Source organism: Lithobates pipiens, unplaced genomic scaffold, assembly GCF_037356315.1.
Source record: "Lithobates pipiens isolate NorthernLeopardFrog02 unplaced genomic scaffold, aLitPip1_a1.2 Scaffold_13, whole genome shotgun sequence".
Classification (NCBI taxonomy): Eukaryota; Metazoa; Chordata; class Amphibia; order Anura; family Ranidae; genus Lithobates; species Lithobates pipiens.
Genome location: NW_027507718.1, coordinates 287,933,907 through 287,954,063, shown reverse-complemented (window position 1 = coordinate 287,954,063; position 20,157 = coordinate 287,933,907). Strand labels below are relative to the sequence as shown.

Genomic DNA, 20,157 nt, shown 5'->3' with positions numbered 1-20,157 from the left:
ACCCCACCCCTTATGATGCCATAGTCACAACATCCCCAGGACTGTGAAGTCATAAGGGCCGGGGTCACCATGTGGCATCACCCGGTGACCCCCCCCCCCCTTATGCCTATGTAAGTCGAGGCACACCGTGTCCACGGCATTACAACGGGAGAGAGCATCGTGTCAACATCAGAAGAACAGAATAAGGAAGAAGAAGACGGCCATGATGAAGGAGAAAACCGGGCTCCACTACTAGCAAAAGAGCGGCAAAAGAGCAGAAGATAGCGGAGGAGCCCGGCGAGAAGAACCAGAAAGCGTGGAGAAGTCGGAAATAGACCCCCGAAGTCGGAAGAAGACCCCCGCAGCTGCCTAATAAACTACTTTAAAAACCTGTGTAGTGTGTTTTTTTTATTGACACTTTTTCCCTCAGGTGAATGGGTAGGGGTACGATGTACCCCATACTCATTCACATAGCGTGGGGGGGGCCAGGATCTGGGGGCCCCCTTATTAAAGGGGGCTCCCGGATTCCCATAAGTCCCCCCGCCCACAGACCCCGACAACCAACGGCCAGGGTTGTCGGGAAGAGGCCCTTGTCTTTATCAACATGGGGACAAGGTGCTTTGGAGTGGGGGGGCCGCAGTGTAGGGGTTACCCTTAAAACCCATACCAGGCGACGTGGCTCGCAAGGTGTCAATCTCGCCGGTGGAAGTGGCAACATTGACTTCCTTCTCTAGTCCCGTCATACCTGAAGTCATGTTCAAAATGAACGGACTTTAGTCCGTGTGGGCAAGTCCGTTCATTTGGAAAATCTGGCGGACTAGCACACAGACGAGCAGATTTCCGCTAGAAAGCCGAGTTTTGAGTCAATTCTTCTTTCTAAGTCCGCCGGACTTTTGGGAAGAAAAAGTCTGCTGGAGTCCACACACGGTCGAATTGTCCGACGGACTCTGGTCCACCAGCCTAAGTCCGCCGGATAGTCCGATCGTGTGCACGCGGCAGAACAGGAACAGCATCTTGGAAGTTGGAGGAAAACTGTTGTGACAAAGCATCAGCCCTTACATTCTTAGTATCGGATAAGAATGAGACTATGTAATTGAAACTTGACAAGAAAAGAGCCCATCATGCCCTACTATGAGAGAGGACTTTAGCCTCAGACAAGAATGTGAGATTCTTATGGACAGTCAGAATAAGAAAAGGCACAGTGGTACCTTCAAGGAGATGCCTCCATTCTTTAAGGGTTAAAATGATTGCTAACAACTCTCTGTCATTAATCTCATTTCTTGGAAAAGCAGCCACCAGGATGCATAGCACTCTCAGAGGTAGGAAGTTGATACAGCAGGGTACTAACTCTAGTTTCAGATGCATCAACTGTAAGGATGAAAGGTACCATAGGATCAGGATGTACCAAAACAGGAGCAGAAGCAAAGGCAGCCTTGAGACTCTCAAAGGCATTAATAGACTCTGGAGACCAATTCTGTGGGTTACAGTCCTTTCTGGTCATATCAGTCACGGGTTTGAGCAGAGACGAGAAGTTACAAATAAATTTACGATAATAATTGGCAAAGCCAAAAAAACACTGCAATGGTTGGGGGCCACTGTAGAACTGCCGAAAGTTTCTCTGGGTCCATCGAAAAACCAGCAGTGGAAATGACTAGTGATGGACGAACTTCCGACGGGACGTTTCGCGAACGCGAAACGCGAACGGACACAAACGTTCGCGAAAACGACCGTTCGCCGCGGGCTCCATTGACTTCAATGGGAGGCGAATTTCGCAAACCTTTAGGTCGAATTTGCGGCCACGGGGTAATTATTAGGGGGTAGCACGTAGTCCCACCACCTGGACAATAGCATAATACATGTATGAGGTGAATTTGGGATCGATAACTACAAGCATTTTTTTTTTATTTGGGAAATTGTTCTGACAATTCAGGACTATGGAGCTAATGAAGGCAATGGAGGAGAGGGAAGGTCAGGGACCAGGGTAGGCAAACAAGAGGGTGCAGGAGATACAGAGCACTGACAGCAGCACCGTAATACAGAGCACTGACATCAGCACCGTGACATACAGCGCTGACAGCAGCTCCGTGACATACAGCGCTGACAGCAGCTCCGTGACATACAGCGCTGACAGCAGCTCCGTGACATACAGCGCTGACAGCAGCTCCGTGACATACAGCGCTGACAGCAGCTCCGTGACATACAGCGCTGACAGCAGCACCGTGACATACAGCGCTGACAGCAGCTCCGTGACATACAGCGCTGACAGCAGCTCCGTGACATACAGCGCTGACAGCAGCTCCGTGACATACAGCACTGACAGCAGCTCCGTGACATACAGCGCTGACAGCAGCTCCGTGACATACAGCGCTGACAGCAGCACCGTGACATACAGCGCTGACAGCAGCTCCGTGACATACAGCGCTGACAGCAGCTCCGTGACATACAGCGCTGACAGCAGCTCCGTGACATACAGCACTGACAGCAGCTCCGTGACATACAGCGCTGACAGCAGCTCCGTGACATACAGCGCTGACAGCAGCACCGTGACATACAGCGCTGACAGCAGCTCCGTGACATACAGCGCTGACAGCAGCTCCGTGACATACAGCGCTGACAGCAGCTCCGTGACATACAGCGCTGACAGCAGCTCCGTGACATACAGCGCTGACAGCAGCTCCGTGACATACAGCGCTGACAGCAGCTCCGTGACATACAGCGCTGACAGCAGCTCCGTGACATACAGCGCTGACAGCAGCTCCGTGACATACAGCGCTGACAGCAGCACCGTAAGCAGCCCCAGGAGGAAGTCAGCACAGCACAGGGATGGTGTGATCCCCTCATAATAAGAACCCCCAGGAGGAAGTCAGCACAGCACAGGGATGGTGGGAGCCCCTCATAATAAGAACACCCAGGAGGAAGTCAGCACAGCACAGGGATGGTGGGAACCCCTCATAATAAGCAGCCCCAGTAGAAATATGACACCGCTCAACCTCTTCAAAGAGGAGGGTAGGGGCATATAGTACGGTGTGCTTTTTTGGGTCAGGGAAGTGAGCCAAATGAATTAAGAAGGTCTGTGTGCTTGATTCCAAAAATTGTTTATAGACATATACATGGTCTACTGATCACATGTGTTGAATTCCTCCGAGATCCATGCCTCATTCATTTTTAGAAATGTGAGGTAGTTAACACTGTCGTGAGCTAGGCGAGTACGCTTATCGGTCACAATCCCCCCTGCTGCGCTGAACGTCCTTTCGGACAGGACACTGGATGAGGGGCAAGCCAACAGTTCGATTGCAAATTGGGCAAGCTCTGGCCAGAGGTCAAGCCTGCCCACCCAGTAGTCTAGGGGTTCATCACTCCTCAGAGCGTCCACATCGGCCGTTAACCCAATGTAGTCGGACACCTGACGGTCTAGGCGTTCCCTGATGCTGGATCCGGATGACACCTGTCGATGGGTCGGCTGAAAGAATGACCTCATATCCGAAGTCACCAACACATCTTCAAACCGGCCTCTTCTTGCAGGCGCTGTTGGATTGGTACCCGCAAATCCTTCTCTGGGAGTGGGAATTGCTCCTCTGCCAGCGCACGCAAAAGCAGAATGCAGCATTTCTCGAAGCAAGGCCTGGAAGTGCTGCATTCTGACAGCCCTCTGCGACGGCGGTAACATTTCCGCCATTTTGTGTTTGTACCGGGGATCTAAGTACGTTGCCACCCAGTACTGGTCCTTGACCCTCATGCTTTTTATACGGGGGTCCCTATTAAAACACTGGAGCATGAAGGCCCCCATTTGCACTCAAGCGGAAGGTATGTGGTGGTGGTGGTGTTGTTGGTGGTAGTGTCTTTGGGGGTGCACATAGCAGAGAGTGAAGAAGAGGGTGCAGATCGAGAGGATGAGGAGGGTGCAGAAGAATAAGGCTGAGTGAGCCACTCAACCAAGTCTGGTGCGTCCTTTAAAGTAATTGAACGCACCTTCTGCAACTTCCCACTTTGGCTCAAGGCTGTTGCTCCTGCCCTACCCCTACCACCCCTGCGGAAGGGCCTGCCTCTTCCTCTGCCTGTCATTTTTTAAATCACCCTGTGACAAAACTCTTAGTCCCTATACCGCTGAAGGACTGCTGCAGTATAGGGCAGCGGTCAGCAGTAGTGCACGTCAACCCTATGTATTGTGGACCGATAGCGGTCCTTACAGAACAGCAGACTGTACTGCACTCAGGCCTATGTACCGTAGCACCCTATACCAAGTTACCAGTCCTTATAAAAACTTTTGTGGACCAAGCAGGTTGTGTGTTAGTGTTTAGCAGACTGTGCGTCAGTCCCTATACCGCTGAAGGACTGCTGCAGTATAGGGCAGCGGTCAGCAGTAGTGCACGGCAACCCTATGTATTGTGGACCGATAGCGGTCCTTACAGAACAGCAGACTGTAACGCACTCAGGCCTATGTACCGTAGCACCCTATACCAAGTTACCAGTCCTTATAAGAACTTTTGTGGACCAAGCAGGTTGTGTGTTAGTGATTAGCAGACTGTACGTCAGTCCCTATACCAATGAAGGACTGCTGCAGTATAGGGCAGCGGTCAGCAGTAGTGCACGGCAACCCTATGTATTGTGGACCGATAGCGGTCCTTACAGAACAGCAGACTGTACTGCACTCAGGCCTATGTACCGTAGCACCCTATACCAAGTTACCAGTCCTTATAAGAACTTTTGTGGACCAAGCAGGTTGTGTATTAGTGTTTAGCAGACTGTGCGTCAGTCCCTATACCGCTGAAGGACTGCTGCAGTATAGGGCAGCGGTCAGCAGTAGTGCACGGCAACCCTATGTATTGTGGACCGATAGCGGTCCTTACAGAACAGCAGACTGTAACGCACTCAGGCCTATGTACCGTAGCACCCTATACCAAGTTACCAGTCCTTATAAGAACTTTTGTGGACCGAGCAGGTTGTGTGTTAGTGATTAGCAGACTGTACGTCAGTCCCTATACCAATGAAGGACTGCTGCAGTATAGGGCAGCGGTCAGCAGTAGTGCACGGCAACCCTATGTATTGTGGACCGATAGCGGTCCTTACAGAACAGCAGACTGTACTGCACTCAGGCCTATGTACCGTAGCACCCTATACCAAGTTACCAGTCCTTATAAGAACTTTTGTGGACCAAGCAGGTTGTGTATTAGTGTTTAGCAGACTGTGCGTCAGTCCCTATACCGCTGAAGGACTGCTGCAGTATAGGGCAGCGGTCAGCAGTAGTGCACGGCAACCCTATGTATTGTGGACCGATAGCAGTCCTTACAGAACAGCAGACTGTACTGCACTCAGGCCTATGTACCGTAGCACCCTATACCAAGTTACCAGTCCTTATAAGAACTTTTGTGGACCAAGCAGGTTGTGTGTTAGTGTTTAGCAGACTGTGCGTCAGTCCCTATACCGCTGAAGGACTGCTGCAGTATAGGGCAGCGGTCAGCAGTAGTGCACGTCAACCCTATGTATTGTGGACCGATAGCGGTCCTTACAGAACAGCAGACTGTAACGCACTCAGGCCTATGTACCGTAGCACCCTATACCAAGTTACCAGTCCTTATAAGAACTTTTGTGGACCAAGCAGGTTGTGTATTAGTGTTTAGCAGACTGTGCGTCAGTCCCTATACCGCTGAAGGACTGCTGCAGTATAGGGCAGCGGTCAGCAGTAGTGCACGGCAACCCTATGTATTGTGGACCGATAGCGGTCCTTACAGAACAGCAGACTGTACCGCACCCAAGCCTATGTACCGTAGCACCCTAGACAGACCAAGTTACCAGTCCTGATAAAGAGCTTTGTGGAACAAGTGAGTTGTGAATGATTAGCAGACTGCAGCAGAAGGGCAGCAGTCAAGTATAATATTCTTTCTATATTTGGAAGAAAGAATATTATACGTGTACAAGCCTATTACCGTACCACTGATACCAGTCCTGAAAAGAACCTTTGTGGAACTAATAGTAACAGCAAGTCTTTAAAATTATCCTCACTGCCTGACACACTGCTTCCTGCCTGTCCCTATACAAATTGGCAAAAAAGAGTAGGCTGGAACGATTAGCTGGAACAGCTCTTTTGTGGACCTGATAGTAACAGCTAATGATGATGATGATGATGATGATGAAGAAAGACTAATCTGGCTGAGCTGTCCCTAAAATAGCAGCATACAGCGCTCTGTCCCTTTATCTAAACTGACAAAAGAAACTCAGGCTGCTGACCTAACACCTATACCAGTCCTGAAAAGAACTTTTGTGTACCAAATAGCTAGCGTTTTCTCTGTCCCTACTCCACACAGGATCCTTTCCCTACAGTGACAGAAGAAAGAATGTAAAATGGCCACCGGATCGGGTGTATTTATAGGTTAGGGGGAATGTCCAAGTGTCCATGAGCTGTCATGTCTCAATTGGTTGTCCTGTAACACATGATAAACGTGTCACGAAAGGTTAAAGTTCTTGTATACATTAAACACGTAAGTCCGCCGGGGCGAACGACGGAAAAAGGCGTTCGAACCCGCGGACGGCGAAAGTCGGAAATTCGCCGCGAAACGACCGCCGGGCGAAACGTTCGTCCATCACTAGAAATGACATAACCCAGGAATTTAACCTGTTCACAATGAAACTCGCATTTCTCCAATTTACAATACAGGTTATTATCTCTCAACCACTGCAAAACACGGCAAACATCTGTGTGATGGTTCTCATCGAGATAAACCACCACACATAGCTGCAACAAATCTCGGAGGACATCATTGACAAATTCCTGGAGAACTACCGGAGTGTTGCAAAGACCAAACGGCATAACTAGGTTAAACGAAGTTTTCCATTCGTCACCTTCCTTGATCATCAGGAGATTGTATGCCCCTTTACAAATCAAGCTTCGTAAAAAACACTCCTCCCTTAAGGCAGTCAAATAACTCTGTAATCAATGGAATTGAATAAGCATTTTTAATTGTAAAGTGATTGAGACCCCTACAATCAATACAAGGTCTCAGTTCACCACTCTTCTTTTTCACAAAGAGGAAACCAGCAGGAGACGAGGATTTATGGATGAATCCTTGAGAAAGTGCATCTGCAACATACTCCTCCATGGCTTTGTCCTCCAAGACAGACAAAGGGTACACCCGGCCACGAGGGGGTATGGCACCAGGTTGGAGGTCAATTGCACAATTATATGACCGGTGTGGAGGCAAATTACTGGCTTGATCTTTGTCAAAGACATCGCTAAATTTGTGGTATTCTTCCAGCTGGGAGGAGAGTGAAGAGGTGCACAAGACCTTAGCCACTTTCTGTAAACATATCTTCCTGCATTGTGGTGACCAGGAAAGAACCTCAGCACAAAGCCAATCAAAATAGGGGTTGTGCCCTTGTAACCAAGGATAACCAATAACCACTGGGAAATGAGGTGAGGAAATAACTTGGAATTGGATTATCTCCTGATGAAGAGCCCCTACGGCCATGGTCAATGGAGCAGTCTCATGAGTCACATGGGCAGACTGTAGAGGTCTCCCATCCATAATACAATTGATTGATAAAGGTTTGATATTGGATATACTTAACAAAAAAGAAGCCAAATACCTATTACCTAAAGTCCCTAAAATTTGGGTTATTTATTATATTCCGAAGATACATAAGAATGGACAAACTCCTCCATACAGACCCATTGTTAGTGGGATAGATTCCTTATTCTCGAGGCTAGGTGAATATATTGATAATTTTTTGCAACCTATAGCCATGAAGAGTCAAGCATACCTCAAGGATAGCAGGGATCTTATCAACGTGACAACTGTGGTGGGAAACCATATGTTGCTGGTAACAGTGGACTTTGAGTCCCTATATACCAACATTGTCCAACAGGATGCTTTTTGATGCTGCCCTATGGACGTTACAAAAATACTCCCACCTAAAAAAGCCCCAAGTCAAATTTCTTGCAGAGGCTCTCGACATGGCAATGAATAATAATTATTTTTGGCATGCGGGAGATTTCTACAACCAAATCAAGGGGGTGGCTATGGGGGCTAGGTATGCTTCGAGTATTGCAAATATATTTCTAAACAAGTGGGAGGAGGAATGTATCTTTACCAACCAGTGGCCACAACTACAAATGTACCAACGATACCTAGATAATATTTTCATCATGTGGGAGGGTCCCCAAGAGGAATTGGAAAGGTTCTTATCATAAATAAATTGTAATGATTATCATATCAAATTCACTAGCACTTGGCATCAATCAAATATACAGTTCCTGGATCTTGAAATCTTTAAGGAGAGTTCCTGTCTAGAGACACAAACCCACTTCAAAGAGACCGATCGGAATGGCTACATTTCCACTCGGAGTTGCCACCACTCAGACTGGGTGCAGGCAATTCCGAAAGGCCAGTTTCTCTGAATTAAGAGAAATTGTGTGAGTGAAGGAGACTTCATGGTTCAGACTGATATGCTCATTGGCAGGTTTGTGGAAAAGGGCTATAATAAAAGGCAATTGGAAGCTACGAGGAAAGTCAGATCAATCGATCATTCAAACCTTTTGAGGCCTAAAGTAAAAAATCCAGGACAACATAAGTTTGATTTTGCTTTTGTATCTGGCTTTAATTTCCAATATAAGGAAGTTGAGAGAATTATCAAGACACATTGGCCATTATTGTGTAAGGACCCTACCTTAAAAAAGATTCTTTCTAGTAAAATTTTTTTTATATATAGGAGGGCTCCAGGGTTGCTCAATATGTTGGCCAAAAATGTTATCCGCCCCCCCCCCCCCCAAGAGACCTCCTATCTTTTTGGTTCCCACAGGATTCTTTAAGTGCATGAGATGTAAAGCATGCAGAACCACTAGGGATAAAACCAGGAAGGCCTCCAGTTTTCCATCGGTGGTCACGGGGGGTGAATATGATATTCGTCAGTTCATCACCTGTTACAAGAGATGTCACCTACCTCTTGATGTGCCGCTGTGATTTCCAATATGTGGGCAGAACCACCACGACCATGGCTATAAGGGTGGGGAGCATATAGAAAACATCAAAAAAGGGTTTAAGTACCATAGTGTGTCCAACCACTTTAGGTTGGTAGACAATAAAGACCCCTCCCTACTCAGATTTTGGGGTGCTAATAGGGTTCGCCAGCATTGGGGAGGTACAGACATGGCAAAGTAGGTGTCCCAAAGACACAATGGATATTTAGACTACAATCTTTACAGCCTAGGGGGTTAAATATTGGTATTGATCTGAAGTGTTTTTTGACTGACTATTGAGGACTGTTCTACTATAGGCCATCCATCACATTTTTGGTGGGTGGAGTGTAGCATTTTTCTTTTAAAATCTATTTATATGGGATGACTCTTTCTTCTTTTTTGCTAGTTCATCTAGTTTGTACACAGGAATTTATATTATTTTATAAAATATATATTTTTTATAGAATATTTTTTCATATATAATTTTATTTTTCCAATTTATATCAGTTTTGGCCATGTATACATTTTATTTCAGGCCTTTTTAGGTACTGCCCACTAGATGGCGCTGCTCTTCTTTTTTTTTTCATTATAGGCTATGTTGCACGCATCTAGGGTTCCACATTTATTCTGCCTGGCCACTGGATGGTGCCAGTTTACATGGTTCCTGTTTATTATATTTTTTTATCATGTCACTATTTTCTTTATATGATTTAGCTATGATATTTTATCAATTTGCGATGTTTTTTAATGTGTCTTTCGAGTTTTTACATGTTGATATCAGGTTGGTTTATGCTGTATGGTGGGAACAGTGTGTGTAAGTCCCCTAGAGGGAGATTTTGCAGATATTTTATATTTTTGTCTTCTCCTCCATTTTGGAGAAGTCCCACCAACAGCACCCTTCCCATTCACTTTTAAGCAGGCTAGGAGTAGTGTGACATCACTCCCTAAAGATGTATGTCGGAGTAGAGGAGCTGCCATTCCAGGTTCTGATCCCACATCCTATCTAGGCTTGGCCTTAGGAGAAACGTGGACTTCACGCTATCCCTTTAGGACTAGCCGACTTGCAAATGCTGATTACACCCGGTGGCGGATCGGCACTGTTACATGTGAGTGTAATCGCCATTTGTTGTTGTTATTTGCTTTTATCTATTAAAAATACTACATTATGAGACCTCCCTCTATGTCTCTTGTGGAATCATTTTTCCTGCTGCTATGCCTGCTGGCCCCTCCCCCTGATCTCACTCGCCCCCCCCCTCCTCTCACGTACTTCCAGTTCACCAACGAGTATGCTGGAATGGAGGAGGTTCTGGGGTACCACCCACGTGGGAGGGGATTATATTGGAGAGAAGTAGCAACTGATCGATGTGCTGAAATGAAAGGCCATCGTCTCTCGTCTGCCTTTCATGTGGAAGAGGAGGTGGAGGGGCCACGGAAGCTGGTGAAAGTTAGTGTGGATGCAGCATCTGAAGCTCACAGTGCTCGGTGCTGCATGTTACCGGTCTGATGTCTGCTGTGCCGCGCAGGTGTGAGCAGGGCGATGCCAGCATAAGCACTTGAGGGACCGTTGGCTTCAGTAACCCCCCCTAAGGTCGCTGCCTTATGTGATCCGGAGCTGTCAGCTCCTGTCCCCTGCCTCCTGAGCTGGTCCTGAATGCAGTCCTGTGATGAGTGCATTGTAGGCAGCGCTTATAGACCAGCCAGGATACGGCACTTTTCTGATGGCGGGGAGATCCTTGCTGCCAGAGGTGGCTCTTTAACTAGGTAGATTAGGCGAGGCCCCTGCCAGTGCGAGGCCCTTAGGTGACCACCCATGCCTAATTAGAGAGCCACCTCTATATATATATATATATATATATATATATATATATATATATATATACACAGTTCAATCAGTGTACAGTATATAAAACAGTGCATTGAAGTGGTTAAGGGGAACCCTATGACAGAATTAAGAAAAAAACGTTGTAGGGTCCCCCCAAAATCCATACCAAAACCATCATAGATAGTTTTTGACAATTCCTTTATTAATAATAAATAAAAGTGTCCCGCGGTGTACATCCATCATCAATCACGCCACCCGACAGGCCCGAAAAATAGAAAAAAAAAAGCAAAGCTCCACCTCAATGGTAGGCCTCCTGTTGACTGCTGTCTATTAGCTGTGATAGCTGTTATATAGGCAAGGGCGGGGCCACCCGTTAACGTAACCGAGTGACCACGCCCCCTTCTGACGTCATGTGACATCAGATGGGGGCGGGGTCATCAGGTCAGCGAGTGGCCCTGCCCTTGCTTATATAAGAGCTGTCAAAGGGAAAAGACAGCAGTCAGCGGGAGCCCTTCCATGGTGGCGGAGTTTCGTTTTTTTTTCTATTTTTCGGGTCCATCGGGCGGCGTGATTGACGATGGATGTACATTGCGGGACACTTTTTTTTTATTTTTAGTAAAGGAATTGTCAAAAACTGTCTATTGTGGTTTTTACTTTTTGACACTTTTTTTGGTGAATTGGTAAATGTAAAATGTAACCGATACCCATTCACATAGAGAGGGGCGGGATCTGGGGGCCCCCTGGTTAAAGGGGCTTCCAAATTCCGATAAGCCCCTGCCCACAGACCCCGACAACCAATGGCCAGAGTTGTCGGGAAGAGGCTCTTGTCCCCATCAACATGGGGACAGGGTGCTTTGGGGGGCACCCCAGAGCACCTTCCCCATGTTGAGGGCATGTGGCCTGATATGGTTCAGGAGAATAAAACATATATGACATGCGCTCAGGGTGAAACACTAAAAATCAAGTCCAAGTACTTATAAGGTTCTGCAAAAAGTGATGTAATATCCAACAGGGTCCATATGAGGTTCAGTTAAAGGTAATGCAGGGCCAAATGGGGGAAGTCTGTAAAGCTGATGTACCCAGGGCTAAAGTTTTTCTCAGGAGCAAAGTTGGCTCTGTAGTGGATGCACGAAAAGACAGAACAAAAAGCACCTCTAAGTGTAGCATTTATTAGACATGTCAAAGATAGCAATATAAACTCACAGGAGGGAAAAGTAATATCGGCTCATCTATTGGTGAATGCGTCCCAATGAGAGAAGTTCAGCACACTGCTCCAGGGAAGACAAGACCGCCTGTGAGTTTATATTGCTATCTTTGCCATGTCTAATAAATGCTACACTTAGAGGCAGTTTTTGTTCTGTCTTTTCTGGTATGGTTCAGGAGGGGTGGGGTACTTGCTCGCCGCCCCTATCCTGACCTCCAGGCTGCATGCTCAGATAAGGGTCTGGTATGGATTTTGGGGGGACCTCACACCAATTTTTTTTTACATTTTGGTGTGGAGTTCCCCTTAAAATCCATACCAGACCCGAAGGCAGGACTGGGGGGGGGGGGGGGGGACTGCACGCTGTTTTTATTCTTAATTTTTTTATCCATATTGCTGGCAATACATTACAGCTGCAAACAAGTTTAAATTACATTTTTTCCTTTAAAAATCTAATTTTGCTGTGGCACTGTTCTACACATCACACAGATGTGCCACTTTAAACTTTTTTTTGCATTGATACATGTCCCCTAGGGAGGTACCCAGGTCCCCATACACTTTTTATGGCAATAACTTGCATATAAGCCTTTAAATGAGCACTTTTGAATTTTCATGTTCATGTCCCATAGACTTTAATAGGGTTTGCGTGTTTGCGTAAACTTTTGCCTGTTCACATGTTCTGGTGCGAACTGAACTGGGGGGTGTTCGGCTCATCCCTACCCCATATTTTATATGAAGAGGAGGAGGGGAAGTGTTCTGTAATCCTAACACTTCTGTTCAATGTGATAATGCTGCTCCTTAACTGCTTCCTGTCCACCGTATGTTTTTAAATATCCTTGGACGGGAAGGATGATATCTCGGTCATCGTTGCAGCTGCAGCAATGACCACGATATTCTCTTTTAGGGCTGACAATTCTGCACAAAGTAAAAGTAATCCTATTGGCTAACGATCAGAGAGCCCAGTAAGGATGCGATCGGCGACGTCCAGCTCTAGGCACACAGTGAGAACACCTCCCACTGTGTGATGTCACAAAAAGGAAGGCGATGAGGATTTAATCTTCCTGTTTGAGTTCTTTGCTTACCTGGCCGTTACTAGCCGGAGAAGCAGCCAACCAGACCGATCTGTGTCTGATCAGCTGTAATAGACCCCAGATCACTCTAAAAAGAGGACCTGTCATGGCCCATGTTATTACAAGGGAAGTTGTTAATTTTAGGGTACCGTAATTTGGCACCGTTCTACGTACGGATGCAATTTCATCTATTTGCTTGGCGTAACATCATCGTATATATTCTACCAAACAATTGGGTATTATACTGTGTTTTTGTGCATTAAAATCCATTAAAGTGTATTTTTTCAAAACAATTGACTTTATAAAAACCGCTGCGCAAATATCGTGTGATATAAAAATATGCAATTCCCACCAGTGACATTGTACAATCTCCTTTAGATTTACAAAATGTATATAATAGGAGGAAACACCTATCTAGCCAATCACCCTATATCCAATCAGGCAGGCCCTGTACAATCAGATTGTATAGTGTATGGCCACCTTTATACACCTAGAATTACTAGTTGTGCTTTCAGTGCCATTAATTGCTAACAACACACCAAACACAGAAGCAAACACACATTTTGCCATGTGAAAAATGAATGGCAAATGGTGCACAGTAAAAAACACAGAACCCACAAAATGCTAACATGTCCCATATGCCACATATAGCACAGCCCATTTAAATCAACAGGCTCACAGGATAAATGGGACACAAAATGTGTGCTCCCACTGTGCTAGATGTGAATGGGGCCTTCAGAAATGTGCTGCACCAAAAATCGCAGTAAAAAAAATGCACCAAGCTCTGCTCTAAAAAAAAAGGTTCTGAAGCTTCTTTGGAGCAAATGCTGCATGTAGGGCGGTCCATTTGGTGTGATGTGATGAGTGAAAATGCTCCAAAACGCACCACCTCACAAAAAAAAAAGAAGGTATGTGGGAATGCGAGTTCCCACTATGCAGAGATGTGAACGGAGCTTGACAGCTGAGTTTTTCTGTCCACTCCCTTCTATGTACTTGTATAAAGATGGCCATACACTATGCAATCTGATTGTGTATTTAGTGAGAGGGGTGATCACTGATTGATTGCATCTCATTTAAAAAAATGTGCAGCTGGGAATGGGAGGGTAGATGATGCAGGGTGTGTGCTAATGAGGTCAGCTGGTCAACTCCTTCCTGTGTCATAACCTACAGTCTGTAAGGACGTAAGAAAGAAGCAACAGATACGTTTGGAATCATGGATGGAGGACAGTAAGGTATGTGTCTGTAGATTTTATGGAAAGCTTTGATATTTTTGCAAAAAAATTACATGAATGCTATATTGGTACATAGGGGTGCTGGAATTTAGAATAAAAAAAAGGTTAACTTAGCCTTTAATGCATTCTATACATTAAGGTGAAAAGCCTTCTGTGATTCAGCAGACCCCCCCCAAAGCCCCCCTTTTACTTACCTGAACCCGGTCTTTCCAGCGACGGGGACGGGCACACCAGCTCCAGCTGGTGTCTCGGGTCCTGATTGGATAGATTGATAGCAGCACAGCCATTGGCTCCTGCTGCTGTAATCCAATCCAATGGCACAGGAGCCGGGAGGCAGGGCCGAGTCCTGCTGTCTGTGTCAATGGACGCAGCAGCAGGACACGGGAGCACACCTCTCCAATGGGGCACACGAGATGAGGAGGAGCCAGGAGCGCTGCTGAGGGACCCCAGAAGAGGAGGATCAGGGCCAAAACCAACTGCACAGAGGAGGCAACTATGACATGTTTTTTGTTTTTGTTTTGTTTTTGAAACTAACCTTTAGCTATCATTTAAGCTACAATATATTATATTTTCGTTCTTAATATAGATAAGCCTTCTCAAACAGGTTCTCGTTAAAATTGACAGAAGTAGTTAATCTATAGCATAAGTGGTCAGAAAGCCACCTGAGCATTTGAAAATACTACTCCCCACAGTATCAGTTTAATTTTAAATATTTCTTGCCTAGCTAGTACATAAACCACTTTTAAACTTTTTACATATAACAACGTAGAATTTCTGGTGGCCCTGTCAAAAGTTATTTATCGTTGCTTGTCATTTATTTTATTTTCTATAGGGGGAATTTGGAAAGTAAAAATGAATTCAAGTTATATATTTCTTGATGCTTCTCATTTGTAGTCAGCATTTATATATTGTACTGTTCGCCTAAAGTAACAGAGTCCAAAATGTTATGTTAGCTACAGAAATGGCTGAATTTCATGTACGTCACTGGAAATGAAGAAGGTTAATGAATGTATTTAGGGTATGAATGGCCAGTGAAGCGGATAGATGTTGTCATTGTTCTGCTGTACAATGTTCCTGCTGTGCTGAAAGACGCTGGAGAGTAAAGGATCTTCTTAGATTTTTGTATGTTCTTTTAAGAATGTATATGACAGCGTACACGCGATCAAATGCATTCTTGATACTTCGCAGCTACTCAATGAGCACAGTTGTAGAGCAGAGATGTTCACATTGTACATAACCTTTCCTTGTCCTTCTTTCCCTTTTTTGAGCAGCATAATCTGCAGCTGTGCCCCCTCACAAGGGTGTGTTCGGTAGCTAAACTTGAATGCCAAGCTCTTGGATGTCAGTTACTTCCCACAGTGGCATTTGGGTCACCGTCCAGTCCTTTGGCTTCCTTTTGCAGGCAGCTGGTGAATGTGTCCTACACTGCTCAGGGTCACACCATGTGATCAGCCTTGAAAGCCGAACTTGAAAGTTCTCTGTTTCTTTAATGTCTGCTCACCTTTTACTAGAAAATCTTAGAGTGGAGAGAGAGGAGCCTTAGAACCCAGCTGGGAATTCTGCTGAGCAAATGCTAGATGGGAGCTATGGAAAAGAAATGTTGGCGATTACAGCACATTCCCCTACTGGTGTCATAATTTAAGCACGTCAACTAGCTTAGAACTGCAAACACACCCTAAAGTGCGTTCCCTTGCCCAGCTGGCTGACTATGCCTTTCATGTTGGACTACTACTTCATGGCTTCGTACTGCATAGGTAAGCTAAACATTATCTGTCTAGTAGTAGTAATATAATACATTTCTTTAATAAAGCTATAATTAGACCTACATACCCCATTTAGTTAAGTGCTGTGTGAGCAAACTGATCATGTCTTGTTTCCTTCTTCAGGAGATCACAACAATTCTTATCTATGTGACTTAGCAGACTAGTGTTGGGAAGACCAACAGTCACTCAAGGAATGCCCTTCGTGAGTATTACCCAAAATGTTTTTAGCTTTGATATTAAATTTGTGTAAATTATTATTAAAAATAATATTATTGTGATATTACACCTGATGGTTTATCAAGCCTATATAAAGTATAACTAAAGGCAAAACTTTTTTTTTTAGTTTTGGATTGAGTGAAGATGGATTAGAACACCTGTCAGGTTTTTTTACTGTCTGTCTCCCCATTAGGGAGATGCACCCTCTCTATTTGTTCTGTTCACCGTTATCATTGAAAGCAAAAATAAAATAAAATCCCAAAGTAATAAAGGGGAAATCTTCCAATGGGGACACTAGTTCTGGTGACTGAGGGGGGATTCCCTTAGATTGCTGGGATTTTCTCTCACTTCCTGTTCTGGCTACGGGACAGGAAGTGAGGTTAGTCTCCCCAATGAGACTAAGATGGCAACAACAAAAAATGAACAGATTCTATAACCCTCCCTTACTCTTTCTAAAATAAGAAAAAGTTTTGCCTATAGTTCTACTTTAACAGGGCAAGGGCAGTGGGCACATTGCAAAGATCTTAATAAGACAGAGGAAAAATGGTAGCACTGAGTGTACTGTAGCAACTAAATGGGGTATGGCCAAACTATGGCAGTGTTTTAAAAAAATATGATTTAAAAGTTCCTAAGCTGCATGTTGTAGCCCTCAGGTAAAGGAAAGGTAAGCCTTTGTGCATTTCAAACATTCATTTCCAATGAAAATGAAGCTTTCATCTAATAGTGTTACACTCTGGCTGGCCTTTTAAAATAAAATAAAGTTAATTTAAAGCCATTTTTTTTTAGTTTGAGATAGAGTAGGGAAAGGTTAAAGGATGAGTTCACTTAAAAATAAGATAAAAAAATAAATGTACATTTTTTTGCAGGTAAAAGCATTGCACCAGCGATCAGCAGAGTCTCCTGTAGACTGTCAGTGTGATCTGTGGGGGTTATTTACGAAAGGCAAATCCACTTTGCACTACAAGTGCAAACTACAAGTGCAAAGTGCACTTGGAAGTGCAGTCGCTGTAAATCTAAGAGGTAGATCTGAAATGAGGGAAAGCTCTGCTGATTTTATTATCCAATCATGTGCAATCTAAAATGCTATTTTTTTTTATTTTCCTTGCATGTCCCCCTCGGATCTACAGCAACTTTACTTCCAAGTGCACTTTCTATGCAATTTCAAGTGCACTTTGCACTTGTAGTTTGCACTTGTAGTGTAAAGTAGATTTGCCTTTAGTAAATAACCCTCAGTGAATTACCTTAGCGCTCAACAGCACCGTGATAGTTCATTGAAAAGTAGTCATTCCCTGCTGTCAGAATACAATAGTGCAGTGGGGGAGAACTGTGCATCCACATCACTTGTGTGGATGCAGAGATCCGTGAGTGTTTTTAGTTCAACCTGCTGCTTGAGCACTCTGCTTTAGAGGGTTGTAAATAGAACAGGGGTCCTAGTTGTAGGATTTTTCTTCACTTCTTGCTCTGGTGTCCACTTTAATATTTTGGATTTCCCATCACTTACTCTGTTAGGGACAATGGTCACCAAGGCTTAAATTTCCCCAACAGGATGCAGTCTGCAATAAAAATGTGAGATGAAATCTAACCACTTCCCACTCTATCAGAAACTGAACAGAAATGTTTTTACATACACTTTAATATTAATACCCCCCTTTTGTGTGATTTATACTGTAAGGCTTATAAGGCTTACCCATAGATACCCTGGATATCTCCTAAACCTGCGCGGTTTAGGAGATATCCCCTGTATCTGCATGTGCTGATGTCATCGGCACATGTGCACTGAAGCAAATGGCACGTACATGCCATTTGCTTCAGTGAGTGCATCTTCAGGGAGAAATGACGCCACCCGGTGGTGTGTACGGGCATCGCGGTGGGGGCTTCAATCTCCGGTGAGTATTACATGCTATTATGCCTTTGTCTTGCAGGTCTTTTTTTTTTTCATGTGGGTTTACTACCACTTTAATACTCAATACCAGTCTTAAGAGGCCATACTCATTTGTATCTGCAATCTCCTTGGGTTGGCTATTAGGCTGTTTAGTTAGGTCGTCACCCTACATAGTTTTTAATATATCGCAGGGGTATTTTATAAAGATTGTACAATTAGACCAATGTGTGTGGCCAGCTTTAGGCCTCATGCATACAAGCTGCAAAGCCACTACCAACGACAGGGAAAAGCGGCTGTAAAAACATGCTTTTAGTATCTTTTTGCATTGGCGTTAATGCACGTTTAGCCTCGCTAGCACTTAGCAACGTGTCTCTGCCTTTATTCAAAATCAATGAACCCATTGAGAACCCATTGATTTGAATAGAATAGTCGCACCACAAGTCGGATCACTATGATCCGGCTTGTGCGATGTGGCTTGTGCGCTGAAAAGAAAAAAAACTGGCATGAAGAAAACGTCACTCTCAGTTCCGTAAAGTCTCTAGTTGTATATGAAAACACACTGAATTTTGAGCCTCCCTGGGTGCTCTACTTGTAAAATCATCTTCAAATATTTTTTTTTATGTTTGTACCAGTGGATTGACAAACTCAAACACAGATCTGCTATAATAACCAAACTATTTTATTGTTCTACAGATACATTGTACTACTAAACAACAAAATATTTAATGAATATTGTATTTTCTTGTTTTAAGCAGTTAGCCGGTGCTCCATCCACAAAGTAGTGTCTCTCATATGGGCAGCTGATAGGAGGAATTTTTACAATTAGCACTTCATGACCCATGAATTGTATTGTGTGTTTAGTGCATCTGTAAGGATTTTATTAATTAGCACCGTGGCAGTAAGCGAAGTGTGACAGAAACACAGCTGATAACATTTGTAAGGTTGTTGTGGGGAAATATACAGTATCTCACAAAAATTAGTACACCCCTCACATTTTTGTAAATATTTGATTATATCTTTTCAAGTGACAACACTGAAGAAATGACACTTTGCTACAATGTAAAGTAGTGAGTGTACAGCTTGTATAACAGTGTAAATTTGCTGTCCCCTCAAAATAAATCAACACATAAATGTCTAAACCGCTGGCAACAAAAATGAGTACACCCCTAAGTGAAAATGCCCAAATTGGGCCCAAAGCATCAATATTTTGTGTGGCTGCCATTATTTTCCAGCACTATCTTAATCATCTTGGACATGGACTTCACCAGAGCTTCACAGGTTGCCACTGGAGTCCTCTTCCACTCCTTCATGACGACTTAACAGGGCTGGTGACTGTTAGAGACTTTGCTCTCCTCCACCTTCCGTTTGAGGATGCCGCACAGATAGGGTTTAGGTCTGGAAACATGCTTGCCCAGTCCATCACCTTTAGCTTCTTTAGCAAGTCAGTGGTCATCTTGGAGGTGTGTTTGGGGTCAGTATTATGTTGGAATACTGTCCTGCGGCCCAGTCTCCAAAGGGAGGGGATCATGCTCTGCTTCAGTATGTCACAGTACATGTTGGCATTCATAGTTCCCTCAATGAACTGTAGCTCCCCAGTGCCAGCAGCACTCATGCAGCCTCAGACCATGACACTCCCATCACCATGCTTGACTCTAGTCAAGGCACATGTCTTTTTACTCCTCATCTGGCTGCCAGCACACACGCTTGACACCATCTGAATTAAATAAGTTTATCTTGGTATCATTAGTCCACAAGACATGGTTCCAGTAATCCATGTCCTTAGTCTGCTTGTCTTCGATAAACTGTTTGCAGGCTTTCTTGTGCATCATCTTTAGAAGAGACTTCCTTCTGGGATGACAGCCATGCAGACCAATTAGATGCAGTGTGCAGTGTATGGTCAGGCTGACCCCACCCCTTCAACCTCTGCAGCAATGCTGGCAGAACTCGTATGTCTATTTCCCAAAGACAATCTCTGGATATGATGCTGAGCACATGCACTCAACTTCTTTGGTCGACCATAGCGAGGCCTATTCTGAGTGGAA

The 20,157-nt window shown here is 44.7% G+C and overlaps 1 protein-coding gene across 4 annotated transcripts in view; it reads left to right on the top strand.

The window, feature by feature from the left end:
* Window positions 1–14,603: 14,603 nt before the first annotated feature.
* EGF (epidermal growth factor) overlaps window positions 14,604–20,157 on the top strand; it is a 198,747-nt gene continuing 193,193 nt past the window's right edge. For 3 of the 4 annotated variants that reach the window (XM_077476717.1, XM_077476715.1, XM_077476714.1), the window contains exons 1-2: window positions 14,608–16,008; window positions 16,141–16,219. The gene's annotated coding sequence lies outside the window, so the exon portion shown is untranslated. Of the gene's footprint in view, window positions 16,009–16,140; window positions 16,220–20,157 lie in introns of all 4 variants that reach the window. The other variant, XM_077476716.1, reaches the window with a different exon arrangement.